This window comes from Corythoichthys intestinalis, chromosome 1 (genome assembly GCF_030265065.1).
Source record: "Corythoichthys intestinalis isolate RoL2023-P3 chromosome 1, ASM3026506v1, whole genome shotgun sequence".
NCBI classification, from domain to species: Eukaryota; Metazoa; Chordata; class Actinopteri; order Syngnathiformes; family Syngnathidae; genus Corythoichthys; species Corythoichthys intestinalis.
In genome coordinates this window covers 81,786,728-81,799,853 of record NC_080395.1, presented here as the reverse complement: position 1 = coordinate 81,799,853, position 13,126 = coordinate 81,786,728, and positions in this window count along the sequence as shown.

Below are 13,126 nucleotides of genomic sequence, written 5' to 3'. Positions count from 1 at the left end.
AATGATTGGGAAGTTTGGACGTCCATGGACGTCAATGGCATCACCCCCCATAAGCGGCAATGCAATCGGGGACATTTGGGGGACACGTCCTAATGATATCTAGTCATTTTCTGTTGATTTGGGGAAAAAAAAAAATTTCTCATTAAAAATGAATGGGTAAAATTTTGGACGTCCATGGACGTCAATGGCAGCACCCCCCATAAGCGTCAATGGAGTTGGGGACGTTTGGGGTATACGTCCTATTGATATCTGGTCATTTTCTGTTGATTTGGAGAAATGTAGTTTTTTCCCCATTGAAAATGAATGGGAAAAATTTTGGACGTCCATGGACGTCAATGGTATCAACTTACATAAGCGTCAATGGAATCCAAGTACATTGGCATCAATAGAATGAACAAACATGAAGAAATGCCATTGGAAATGAATGGGAAGTTTGGACGTCCATGAACGTCAATGGCATCACCCTCCATTAGCGGCAATCCAAGTACATTGGCATCAATAGAATGAACAAACATGAAGAAATGCCATTGGAAATGAATGGGAAGTTTGGACGTCCATGAACGTCAATGGCATCACCCTCCATTAGCGGCAATGCAATTGGGGACATTTGGGGGACACGTCCTATTGACATCTGGTCATTTTGTTTTGATTTTGGGAAAAAAAAAAAAAATTCCTATTGAAAATGAATGGGAAAAATTTTGGACGTCCATGGACGTCAATGGCAGCAACCCCCATAAGCGTCAATGGAGTTGGGGACGTTTGGGGTTTACGTCCTATTAATATCTGGTCATTTTCTGTTGATTTGGGGAAATTTAGTTTTTTCCCCATTGAAAATGAATGGGAAAATTTTTGGAAGTTCATCGAAGTCAATGGCGGCACCCTTCATAAGCGTCAATGGAGTTGGGGACGTTTGGGGTTTACGTCCTATTGATATCTGGTCATTTTCTGTTGATTAGGGGAAATTGTATTTTGTCCCCATTGAAAATGAATGGGAAAAATTTTGGACGTCCATGGCCGTCAATGGCATCGACATCCATATAGTCAATAGAATCCAAGTACATTGGCATCAATAGATTTGACATGCATGGCCGTGAATGGCATCAATGCAATGTAAATTCCATTGAAATCCCATTGTAAGTGAATGGGAACTTTTCCCATTAGAAATGAATGGGAGAGTTTTTGGCAAATTTCCGGGGAACCGTAAAGTTTTGCCAAATTCTGTATACAACTTTTATGCCCCTCACCGTCCCGGAATTTTTGATACCCAAATTATGTGATTTGGTCAAAAATTGTAGGACTAGATACATTTTTAAACTTTTTTTTTTTTCCGGAAAATTGCCGTTTACGGGCGAACGGAAAATTTTTCGGGGGATTTTGAAAAAGTCCCCGCGTCGCGCGAAAAATCCGGTCGTGTCAATACTTGAATGGTGCCGATCGGTGGTACGGTTCGGGCTGCGCGGCGCGCCGAAAAAACGCGGAGAATAAGATGATGATATAATAAATAATAATAATAACTAGGCCTGCAAGCAGGACTGAACGGGCCCTCGCAATCTAGCGCAACTCGGACGTCACGCAACTCAGACTGTGTGCAGGTCAGGGTGGTGGCAGATCCTCCTCTCTAATCATCTCATTAGAACCTAACATGCTCGAAAGTCGCCTATTTACATTCCCACACCTAAGAGATAAAAACCCCTATTGGAGAGAGTACTACAAAAAAGGAGCCACTACTGAGCTGTGCAGTCAAGCCCTTATTCAAAACCAAAATTAATCTTCTAAGTGGGCCAATTCGACCAAGTGTGCCAAATATTGTGGCTCTATAAACTGCCTGAGTCTCTGAAAAAAAATATTTCCTTTAAATGGCGAACAAAGGGTCGTCATGGCAACAGACAGAGACACGTGGACATGGGCTGTAAATAAGTATTTTAATAGGTCTTGAAACTACAATGATCAAACTAAAAAGAACTGGACATGTATTGGAAAAACGAGTGACTTTCTATTGCCACTAGTTGGCGCTGTAGGGTTGATGCAAATGACCCCTACAAGGCCCTTCAGGGTATGACTCTCAACAAGCACGGGAAGTTTGGCGCAGATATGTTGTATATCTGCCGTGTTATGACTGTTCAAAGTTTTTGGAGAGAAAAATTGTTGACAGTCATTTTCACTTTCCTGTTTGGACCCCTCCGCTTCAACGAAACTTCAATATTTTTCATCAGGCACCTGAAGACAGGTCTTAAGGCTTCCCTTATGCAGGTTTGAGGTTGATTGATTTTTTTTTTCCCTTAGAGGAGGAGTGTGTCCCGTAAAAAAGGGCATTTCCTGTTCCCACTAGGAGGCGCCAGGCACAAATGGTAAATTTTCAATCCAGTCGTGCTCAGGCTGGTATACCTCACACACATGGCAGATTTAAAATAGATTGAACGTTGTATGAGGGAGTTATCAGTCATTTTCCGAATTCGATGTTTTGGCGAAAAAATGGCCGACTTTGGCACCCCGCCCAGGTCAGGCCCGTGAATGAAAACACACCATTTTGATAACTTAAGATTACATATGCCTCATGAACAGTCTCGCCAATTTTGAGAATGATCAAACTAATTCCCTAGGTGCCAAGGTGTAAAATGTGCACACTGTAAATCGATAAAAAATTCACATTCAATCCAAAATACCCGATTTCCTATTGGGTTTGGAATATGCATGCAAGAGACTTTTTGGAGCAGTTTTGTACAAGGTATTGACTCTCAGAATTTCATCCCTCTACGTTGAAAAAACCTAAATGGAGAGGCCTTTTTGAAAATTTCAAGGGGGCGCCAGTGAGCCATTTTGTTACATGTTTTCGTAACGTTGCAAGATTATTGAACGTTATGCAATGCCGCATGTATGTCGAAATTTTTGTGAGTTTTCGTGCATGTTCAAGCCTCCAAATGTAAACTCCTACTGTGAACCGATAAAAATTTCACATTTGATCCAAAATACCCGATTTCCTGTTGGATTTGGAATATGGGTGCAAGAGACTTTTTGGAGCAGTTTTGCATAAGGTATCTACTCCCCAAATTTCCTTGCTCTATGTTGAAAAAACCCAATAGGAAAGGCCTTTTTTAAAACTTCTTTCTGTCGCCACTAGTTGGCACTGTAGAGTTGATGCAAATGACCCCTACAAGAACCTTCAGGGTATGACTCTCAACAAACACGGAAAGTTTGGCGCAGATATGTTGCATATCTGCCGAGTTATGACTGTTCAAAGTTTTTGGCGAGACAAATTGTTGACGGTCATTTTCACTTCCAGTTTGGACCTCTCCGCTTCAACGAAAACTCAATATTTTTCATCAGGCACCTGAACACATGTCTTGAGGCTCCCCTGAAACAGGTTTGAGGTCAATAGATTTTTTTCCCTTGGAGGAGGAGCCTGTCTCGTAAAGAAGGCCATTTCCTGTTTCCACTAGGGGCGCCAGGCCTAATGGGTAATATTTCAATGCAGTCGTGTTCAGGCTGGGATATCTCATAAACATGCTAGAAATGAAAAAGATTGAACGTTGGATCACGGAGTTTTTAATCATTTTCTAAATTTGGTATTTTGCCTAAAAATGGCCGACTTTGGGACCACGCCCAGGCCAGACCCTTGAATGAAAACACACCATTTTGAAAACTTAAGATCTCATAGGTCTCCTGAATAGTCTGACCAATTTTGAAGACGATCCAACTTTATCCTTCAGCGACAAGGTCTCAAATGTAAATCGATAAAATTTCGCATTTGACCCAAAATTTCCGGCTTCCTGTTGGGTTTGGAATATGGGTGCAAGAGACTTTTTGGAGCAGTTTTGTACAATGTATCGACTCACTAAATTTCATTGTTCTACGTTGAAAAAACCTAATAGGAAAGGCCTTTTTGAAAATTTCAAGGGGGCGCCACTGAGCCATTTTGTTAATTTTTTTTATAGATTATCAAAATTTACGCAAAGTTGAATGTATGTGCAAATTTTGGTGAGTTTTCATGCATGTTCAAGCCTCCAAACGTAAACTCCAACTGTGAACCGAAAAAATTTCACATTCAATCCAAAATACCCGATTTCCTGTTGGATTTGGAATATGGGTGCAAGAGGCTTTTTTGAACAGTTAGGCATAAGGTATCTACTCCCCAAATTTCATTGCTCTACGTTGAAAACCTGAGAGGAGAGGCCTTTTTGAAAATTTTAAGGGTCAAGGGGGCGCCACTGAGCCATTTTTTGACATTTTTTCAAAACGACGCAAGATTATCAAAATTTACGCGAATCTGCACGTATGTGCAAATTTTGGTGACTTTTCGTGCATGTTCAGGCCTCCAAATTGGCCATTTTCATTTGCCATGAAAAAAGAAGAATAATAATAATAATCCTTTGCATTACAATAGGGCCTTCGCACGTCTAGTGCTCGGGCCCTAATAATAACTAGAAACTGCAATTTCGGGAGAAATTACACCTGGGTCTTTCCTCAGTGGAGATACAGATCTTAGCCCCACTCAGGTGTAGCAATAGAATGGACAATAATACCAGTCATTTGCATTAAACAAATTAATGCCATTAGAAATGATTGGGAGAATTGGACGTCCATGGCCGTCAATAGCGGCACCCTTCATAAGCGTCAATGGAATTGGGGACGTTTGGGGGAGACGTCCTATTGATATCAGGTCATTTTTTGTAGATTTGGGAAAAAAAAAAAAATTCCCATTGAAAATGAATGGGAAAAATTTTGGACGTCCATGGACGTCAATGGTATCAACTTACATAGGCGTCAATGGAATCCAAGTACATTGGCATCAATAGAATGAAAAAACATAATTAAATGCCATTAGAAATGAATGGGAAATTTGGACGTCCATGGCCGTCAATGGCGGCGCCCTTCATAAGCGTCAATGGAATTGGAGAAGTTTGGGGGACACGTCCTAATGATATCTAGTCATTTTCTGTTGATTTGGGAAAAAAAAAAAATCCCATTGAAAATGAATGGGAAAAATTTTGGACGTCCATGGACGTCAATGGTATCAACTTACATAAGCGTCAATGGAATCCAAGTACATTGGCATCAATAGAATGAACAAACATGAAGAAATGCCTTTGGAAATGAATGGGAAGTTTGGACGTCCATGGACGTCAATGGCATCACCCCCCATAAGCGGCAATGCAATCGAGGAAATTTGGGGGACACGTCCTAATGATATCTAGTCATTTTCTGTTGATTTGGGGAAGAAAAAAAAATTTCCCATTGAAAATGAATGGGAAAAATTTTGGACGTCCATGGATGTCAGTGGTATCAACTTACATAAGCGTCAATGGAATCCAAGTACATTGGCATCAATAGAATGAACAAACATGAAGAAATGCCATTGGAAATTAATGGGAAGTTTGGACGTCCGTGGACGTCAATGGCATCACCCTCCATAAGCAGCAATGCAATCGGGGACATTTGGGGGACACGTCCTATTGATATCTAGTCATTTTCTGTTGATTTGGGGAAAAAAAAAAATTCCCATTGAAAATGAATGGGAAAAATTTTTGACGTCCATGGACGTCAATGGCAGCACCCCCCATAAGCGTCAATAGGGTTGGGGACGTTTGGGATATACGTCCTATTGATATCTGGTCATTTTCTGTTGATTTGGAGAAATGTAGTTTTTTCCCCATTGAAAATGAATGGGAAAAATTTTGGACGTCCATGGAAGTCAATGGCGGCACCCTTCATAAGCGTGAATGGAATTGGGGAAGTTTGGGGGACACGTCCTATTGATATCTGGTCATTTTCTGTTGATTTGGGGTAATTTTGTTTTTTCCCCATTGAAAATGAATGGGAAAAATTTTGGACGTCCATGGCAGTCAATGGCATCGACATCCATATAGTCAATTGAATCCAAGTACATTGGCATCAGTAGATTCGACATGCATGGCCGTCAATGGCATCAATGCAATGTAAATTCCATTGGAAATCCCATTGGAAGTGAATGGGACTTTTCTCATTCGAAATGAATGGGATAGTTTTTGGCAAATTTCCGAGGAAGCGTAATTTTTTTCCAAATTCTGTATACAACTTTTATGCCCCTCACCGTCCCGGAATTTTTGATGCCCAAATTGTGTGATTTGGTCAAAAATTGTAGGACTAGATACATTTTGAAACTTTTTTTTTTTTTTCCGGAAAATTGCCGTTTACGGGCGAAGGGAAAATTTTTCGGGTCCGTTTGAAAAATTCCCATCGTTGCGCGAAAATTCCGGTCGTGCCGATATTTGAACGGTGCCGATCGGTCTAACGGTTCGCGCTGTGAAGCGCGCGTTTTTTTTTCATTCAAAATGAATAGGAAAGTTTTTGGCAAATTTCCGGGACCCCGTAAATTTTTGCCAAATTCTGTATACAACTTTTATGCCCCTCATCGTCCCGGAATTTTTGATACCCAAATTATGTGATTTGGTCAAAAATTGTAGGACTAGATACATTTTTAAACTTTTTTTTTTTTTCGGAAAATTGCCGTTTACGGGCGAACGGAAAATTTTTCGGGGGATTTTGAAAAAGTCCCTGCGTCGCGCGAAAAATCCGGTCGTGTCGATACTTGAACGGTGCCGATCGGTGGTACGGTTTGGGCTGTGCGTTGGCTCAAAAAAACGCGGAGAATAAGATGAATAATAAAAATAACTAGAAACTGCAATTTCGGGAGAAATTACACACCTTGGTCTTTCCTCTGTGGAGATACAAATCTTAGCCCCACTCAGGTCTATCAATAGAATGGACCATAATGCCAGTCATTGGCACTAAACAAAGTTAAAGCCATTAGAAAAGATTGGGAGAATTGGACGTCCATGTCCGTCAATGGCAGCACCCTCCATAATTGTTAATGGAATCGGGGAAGTTTGGGAGACACGTCCTATTGATATGTAGTCATTTTCTGTTGATTTGGGGAAAAAAAAAAATTTCCCATTGAAAATGAATGGGAAAAATTTTGGACGTCCATGGACGTCAATGGTATCAACTTACATAAGCGTCAATGGAATCCAAGTACATTGGCATCAATAAAATGAACAAACATGAAGAAATGCCATTGGAAATGAATGGGAAGTTTGGACGTCCATGAACGTCAATGGCATCACCCTCCATAAGCGGCAATGCAATCGGGGACATTTGGGGGACACGTCCTAATGATATCTAGTCATTTTCTGTTGATTTGGGAAAAAAAAAAAAATCCCATTGAAAATGAATGGGAAAATTTTTGGACGTCCATGGACGTCAATGGTATCAACTTACATAAGCGTCAATGGAATCCAAGTACATTGGCATCAATAGAATGAACAAACATGAAGAAATGCCTTTGGAAATGAATGGGAAGTTTGGACGTCCATGGACGTCAATGGCATCACCCCCCATAAGCGGCAATGCAATCGGGGACATTTGGGGGACACGTCCTAATGATATCTAGTCATTTTCTGTTGATTTGAGGAAAAAAAAAATTTCCCATTGAAAATGAATGGGAAAAATTTTGGACGTCCATGGACGTCGATGGTATCAACTTACATAAGCGTCAATGGAATCCAAGTACATTGGCATCAATAGAATGAACAAATATGAAGAAATGCCATTGGAAATTAATGGGAAGTTTGGACGTCCGTGGACGTCAATGGCATCACCCTCCATAAGCAGCAATGCAATCGGGCACATTTGGGGGAAACGTCCTATTGATATCTAGTCATTTTCTGTTGATTTGGGGAAAAAAAAAAAAAATTCCCATTGAAAATGAATGGGAAAAATTTTGGACGTCCATGGACGTCAATGGTATCAACTTACATAAGCGTCAATGGAATCCAAGTACATTGGCATCAATAGAATGAACAAACATGAAGAAATGCCATTGGAAATAAATGGGAAGTTTGGACGTCCATGAACGTCAATGGCATCACCCTCCGTAAGCGGCAATGCAATCGGGGACATTTGGGGGACACGTCCTAATGATATCCAGTCATTTTCTGTTGATTTGGGGGAAAAAAAAAAAAATTCCCATTGAAAATGAATGGGAAAAATTTTGGACGTCCATGGACGTCAATGGTATCAACTTACATAAGCGTCAATGGAATCCAAGTACATTGGCATCAATAGAATGAACAAACATGAAGAAATGCCATTGGAAATGAATGGAAATTTTGTTGTCCATGGACGTCAATGGCAGCACCCCCTATAAGCGTCAATGGAGTTCGGAACGTTTGGGGGAGACGTACTATTGATAACTGGTCATTTTCTGATGATTTGGGGAGATTTAGTTTTTTCCCCATTGAAAATGAATGGGAAAAATTTTGGACGTCCATGGACGTCAATGGCAGCACCCCCCATAAGCGTCAATGGAGTTGGGGACGTTTGGGGTATACGTCCTATTAATATCTGGTCATTTTCTGTTGATTTGGGGAAATGTAGTTTTTTCCCCATTGAAAATGAATGGGAAAAATTTTGGACGTCCATGGCCGTCAATGGCATCGACATCCATATAGTCAAATGAATCCAAGTACATTGGCATCAATAGATTCGACATGCATGGCCGTCAATGGCATCAATGCAATGTAAAGTCCATTGGAAATACTATTGAAAGTGAATGGGAACTTTTCCCATTGGAAATGAATGGGATAGTTTTTGGCAAATATCCGGAGAACCGTAAATTTTTTCCAAATTCTGTATACAATCTTTATGCCCCCCACCGTCCCGGAATTTTTGATGTCCAAATTATGTGATTTGCTCAAAAATTGTAGGACAAGTAGCGTTTTGAAAAAGTTGTAAAAAATCGGAAAATTGCCGTTTACGGGCGAACGAAAAATTTTTCGGGGTCGTTTGAAAAATTCCCATCGTCGCGCGAAAATTCCGGTCGTGTCGATACTTGAACGGTGCCGATCGGTGGTACGGATCGGGCTGCGCGGCGCGCCGAAAAAACGCGGAGAAACCATTGCATAATAATAATAATAACTAGAAACTGCAATTTCGGGAGAAATTACACCTTGGTCTTTCCTCTGTGGAGATACAAATCTTAGCCCCACTCAGGTCTATCAATAGAATGGACCATAATGCCAGTCAATGGCACTAAACAAAGTAAAAGCCATTAGAAAAGATTGGGAGAATTGGACGTCCATGGCCGTCAATGGCGGCACCCTTCATAAGCGTCAATGGAATTGGAGAAGTTTGGGCGACACGTCCTATTGATATCTGGTCATTTTTTGTTGATTTGGGGAAAAAAAAAAATTCCCATTGAAAATGAATGGGAAAAATTTTGGACGTCCATGGACGTCAATGGTATCAACTTACATAAGCGTCAATGGATACCAAGTACATTGGCATCAATAGAATGAACAAACATGAAGAAATGCCATTGGAAATGAATGGGAAGTTTGGACGTCCGTGGACGTCAATGGCATCACCCTCCATAAGAGGCAATGCAATCGGGGACATTTGGGGGACACGTCCTATTGATATCTAGTCATTTCCTGTTTATTTGGGGAAAAAAAAAAATTCCCATTGAAAATGAATGCGAAAAATTTTGGACGTCCATGGACATCAATGGTATCAACTTACATAAGCGTCAATGGAATCCAAGGACATTGGCATCAATAGAATGAACAAACATGAAGAAATGACATTGGAAATGAATGGGAAGTTTGGACGTCCGTGAACGTCAATGGCATCACCCTCCATAAGCAGCAATGCAATCGGGGACATTTGGGGGACACGTCCTATTTATATCTAGTCATTTTCTGTTGATTTGGGGGAAAAAAAAAATTTCCCATTGAAAATGAATGGGAAAAATTTTGGACGTCCATGGACGTCAATGGTATCAACTTACATAAGCGTCAATGGAATCCAAGTACATTGGCATCAATAGAATGAACATACATGAAGAAATGCCATTGGGATTTAATGGGAAGTTTGGACGTCCATGAACGTCAATGGCATCACCCTCCATAAGCGGCAATGCAATCGGGGACATTTGGGGGACACGTCCTAATGATATCTAGTCATTTTCTGTTGATTTGGGGAAAAAAAAAAAATTCCCATTGAAAATGAATGGGAAAAATTTTGGACGTCCATGGACGTCAATGGTATCAACTTACATAAGCGTCAATGGAATCCAAGTACATTGGCATCAATAGAATGAACAAACATGAAGAAATGCCATTGGAAATCAATGGGAAGTTTGGACGTCCATGAACGTCAATGGCATCACCCTCCATATGCAGCAATCCAATCGGGGACATTTGGGGGACACGTCCTAATGATATCTAGTCATTTTCTGTTGATTTGGGGAAAAAAAAAATTTCCCATTGAAAATGAATGGGAAAAATTTTGGACATCCATGGACGTCAATGGTATCAACTTACATAAGCGTCAATGGAATCCAAGTACATTGGCATCAATAGAATGAACAAACATGAAGAAATGCCATTGGAAATGAATGGGAAGTTTGGACGTCCATGGACGTCAATGGAATCACCCTCCATAAGCGGCAATGCAATCGGGGACATTTGGGGGACACGTCCTAATGATATCTAGTCATTTTCTGTTGATTTGGGGAAAAAAAAAAATTTCCCATTGAAAATGAATGGGAAAATTTTTGGACGTCCATGGAAGTCAATGGCAGCACCCCCCATAAGCGTCAATGGAGTTGGGGACGTTTGGGGTATACGTCCTGTTAATATCTGGTCATTTTCTGTTGATTTGGGGAAATTTAGTTTTTTCCCCATTGAAAATGAATGGGAAAAATTTTGGACGTCCATGGACGTCAATGGCAGCACCCCCCATAAGCGTCAATGGAGTTGGGGACGTTTGGGGTATACGTCCTATTAATATCTGGTCATTTTCTGTTGATTTGGGGAAATGTAGTTTTTTCCCCATTGAAAATGAATGGGAAAAATTTTGGACGTCCATGGCCGTCAATGGCATCGACATCCATATAGTCAAATGAATCCAAGTACATTGGCATCAATAGATTCGACATGCATGGCCGTCAATGGCATCAATGCAATGTAAAGTCCATTGGAAATACTATTGAAAGTGAATGGGAACTTTTCCCATTGGAAATGAATGGGATAGTTTTTGGCAAATATCCGGAGAACCGTAAATTTTTTCCAAATTCTGTATACAATCTTTATGCCCCCCACCGTCCCGGAATTTTTGATGTCCAAATTATGTGATTTGCTCAAAAATTGTAGGACAAGTAGCGTTTTGAAAAAGTTGTAAAAAATCGGAAAATTGCCGTTTACGGGCGAACGAAAAATTTTTCGGGGTCGTTTGAAAAATTCCCATCGTCGCGCGAAAATTCCGGTCGTGTCGATACTTGAACGGTGCCGATCGGTGGTACGGATCGGGCTGCGCGGCGCGCCGAAAAAACGCGGAGAAACCATTGCATAATAATAATAATAACTAGAAACTGCAATTTCGGGAGAAATTACACCTTGGTCTTTCCTCTGTGGAGATACAAATCTTAGCCCCACTCAGGTCTATCAATAGAATGGACCATAATGCCAGTCAATGGCACTAAACAAAGTAAAAGCCATTAGAAAAGATTGGGAGAATTGGACGTCCATGGCCGTCAATGGCGGCACCCTTCATAAGCGTCAATGGAATTGGAGAAGTTTGGGCGACACGTCCTATTGATATCTGGTCATTTTTTGTTGATTTGGGGAAAAAAAAAAATTCCCATTGAAAATGAATGGGAAAAATTTTGGACGTCCATGGACGTCAATGGTATCAACTTACATAAGCGTCAATGGATACCAAGTACATTGGCATCAATAGAATGAACAAACATGAAGAAATGCCATTGGAAATGAATGGGAAGTTTGGACGTCCGTGGACGTCAATGGCATCACCCTCCATAAGAGGCAATGCAATCGGGGACATTTGGGGGACACGTCCTATTGATATCTAGTCATTTCCTGTTTATTTGGGGAAAAAAAAAAATTCCCATTGAAAATGAATGCGAAAAATTTTGGACGTCCATGGACATCAATGGTATCAACTTACATAAGCGTCAATGGAATCCAAGGACATTGGCATCAATAGAATGAACAAACATGAAGAAATGACATTGGAAATGAATGGGAAGTTTGGACGTCCGTGAACGTCAATGGCATCACCCTCCATAAGCAGCAATGCAATCGGGGACATTTGGGGGACACGTCCTATTTATATCTAGTCATTTTCTGTTGATTTGGGGGAAAAAAAAAATTTCCCATTGAAAATGAATGGGAAAAATTTTGGACGTCCATGGACGTCAATGGTATCAACTTACATAAGCGTCAATGGAATCCAAGTACATTGGCATCAATAGAATGAACATACATGAAGAAATGCCATTGGGATTTAATGGGAAGTTTGGACGTCCATGAACGTCAATGGCATCACCCTCCATAAGCGGCAATGCAATCGGGGACATTTGGGGGACACGTCCTAATGATATCTAGTCATTTTCTGTTGATTTGGGGAAAAAAAAAAAATTCCCATTGAAAATGAATGGGAAAAATTTTGGACGTCCATGGACGTCAATGGTATCAACTTACATAAGCGTCAATGGAATCCAAGTACATTGGCATCAATAGAATGAACAAACATGAAGAAATGCCATTGGAAATCAATGGGAAGTTTGGACGTCCATGAACGTCAATGGCATCACCCTCCATATGCAGCAATCCAATCGGGGACATTTGGGGGACACGTCCTAATGATATCTAGTCATTTTCTGTTGATTTGGGGAAAAAAAAAATTTCCCATTGAAAATGAATGGGAAAAATTTTGGACATCCATGGACGTCAATGGTATCAACTTACATAAGCGTCAATGGAATCCAAGTACATTGGCATCAATAGAATGAACAAACATGAAGAAATGCCATTGGAAATGAATGGGAAGTTTGGACGTCCATGGACGTCAATGGAATCACCCTCCATAAGCGGCAATGCAATCGGGGACATTTGGGGGACACGTCCTAATGATATCTAGTCATTTTCTGTTGATTTGGGGAAAAAAAAAAATTTCCCATTGAAAATGAATGGGAAAATTTTTGGACGTCCATGGAAGTCAATGGCAGCACCCCCCATAAGCGTCAATGGAGTTGGGGACGTTTGGGGTATACGTCCTGTTAATATCT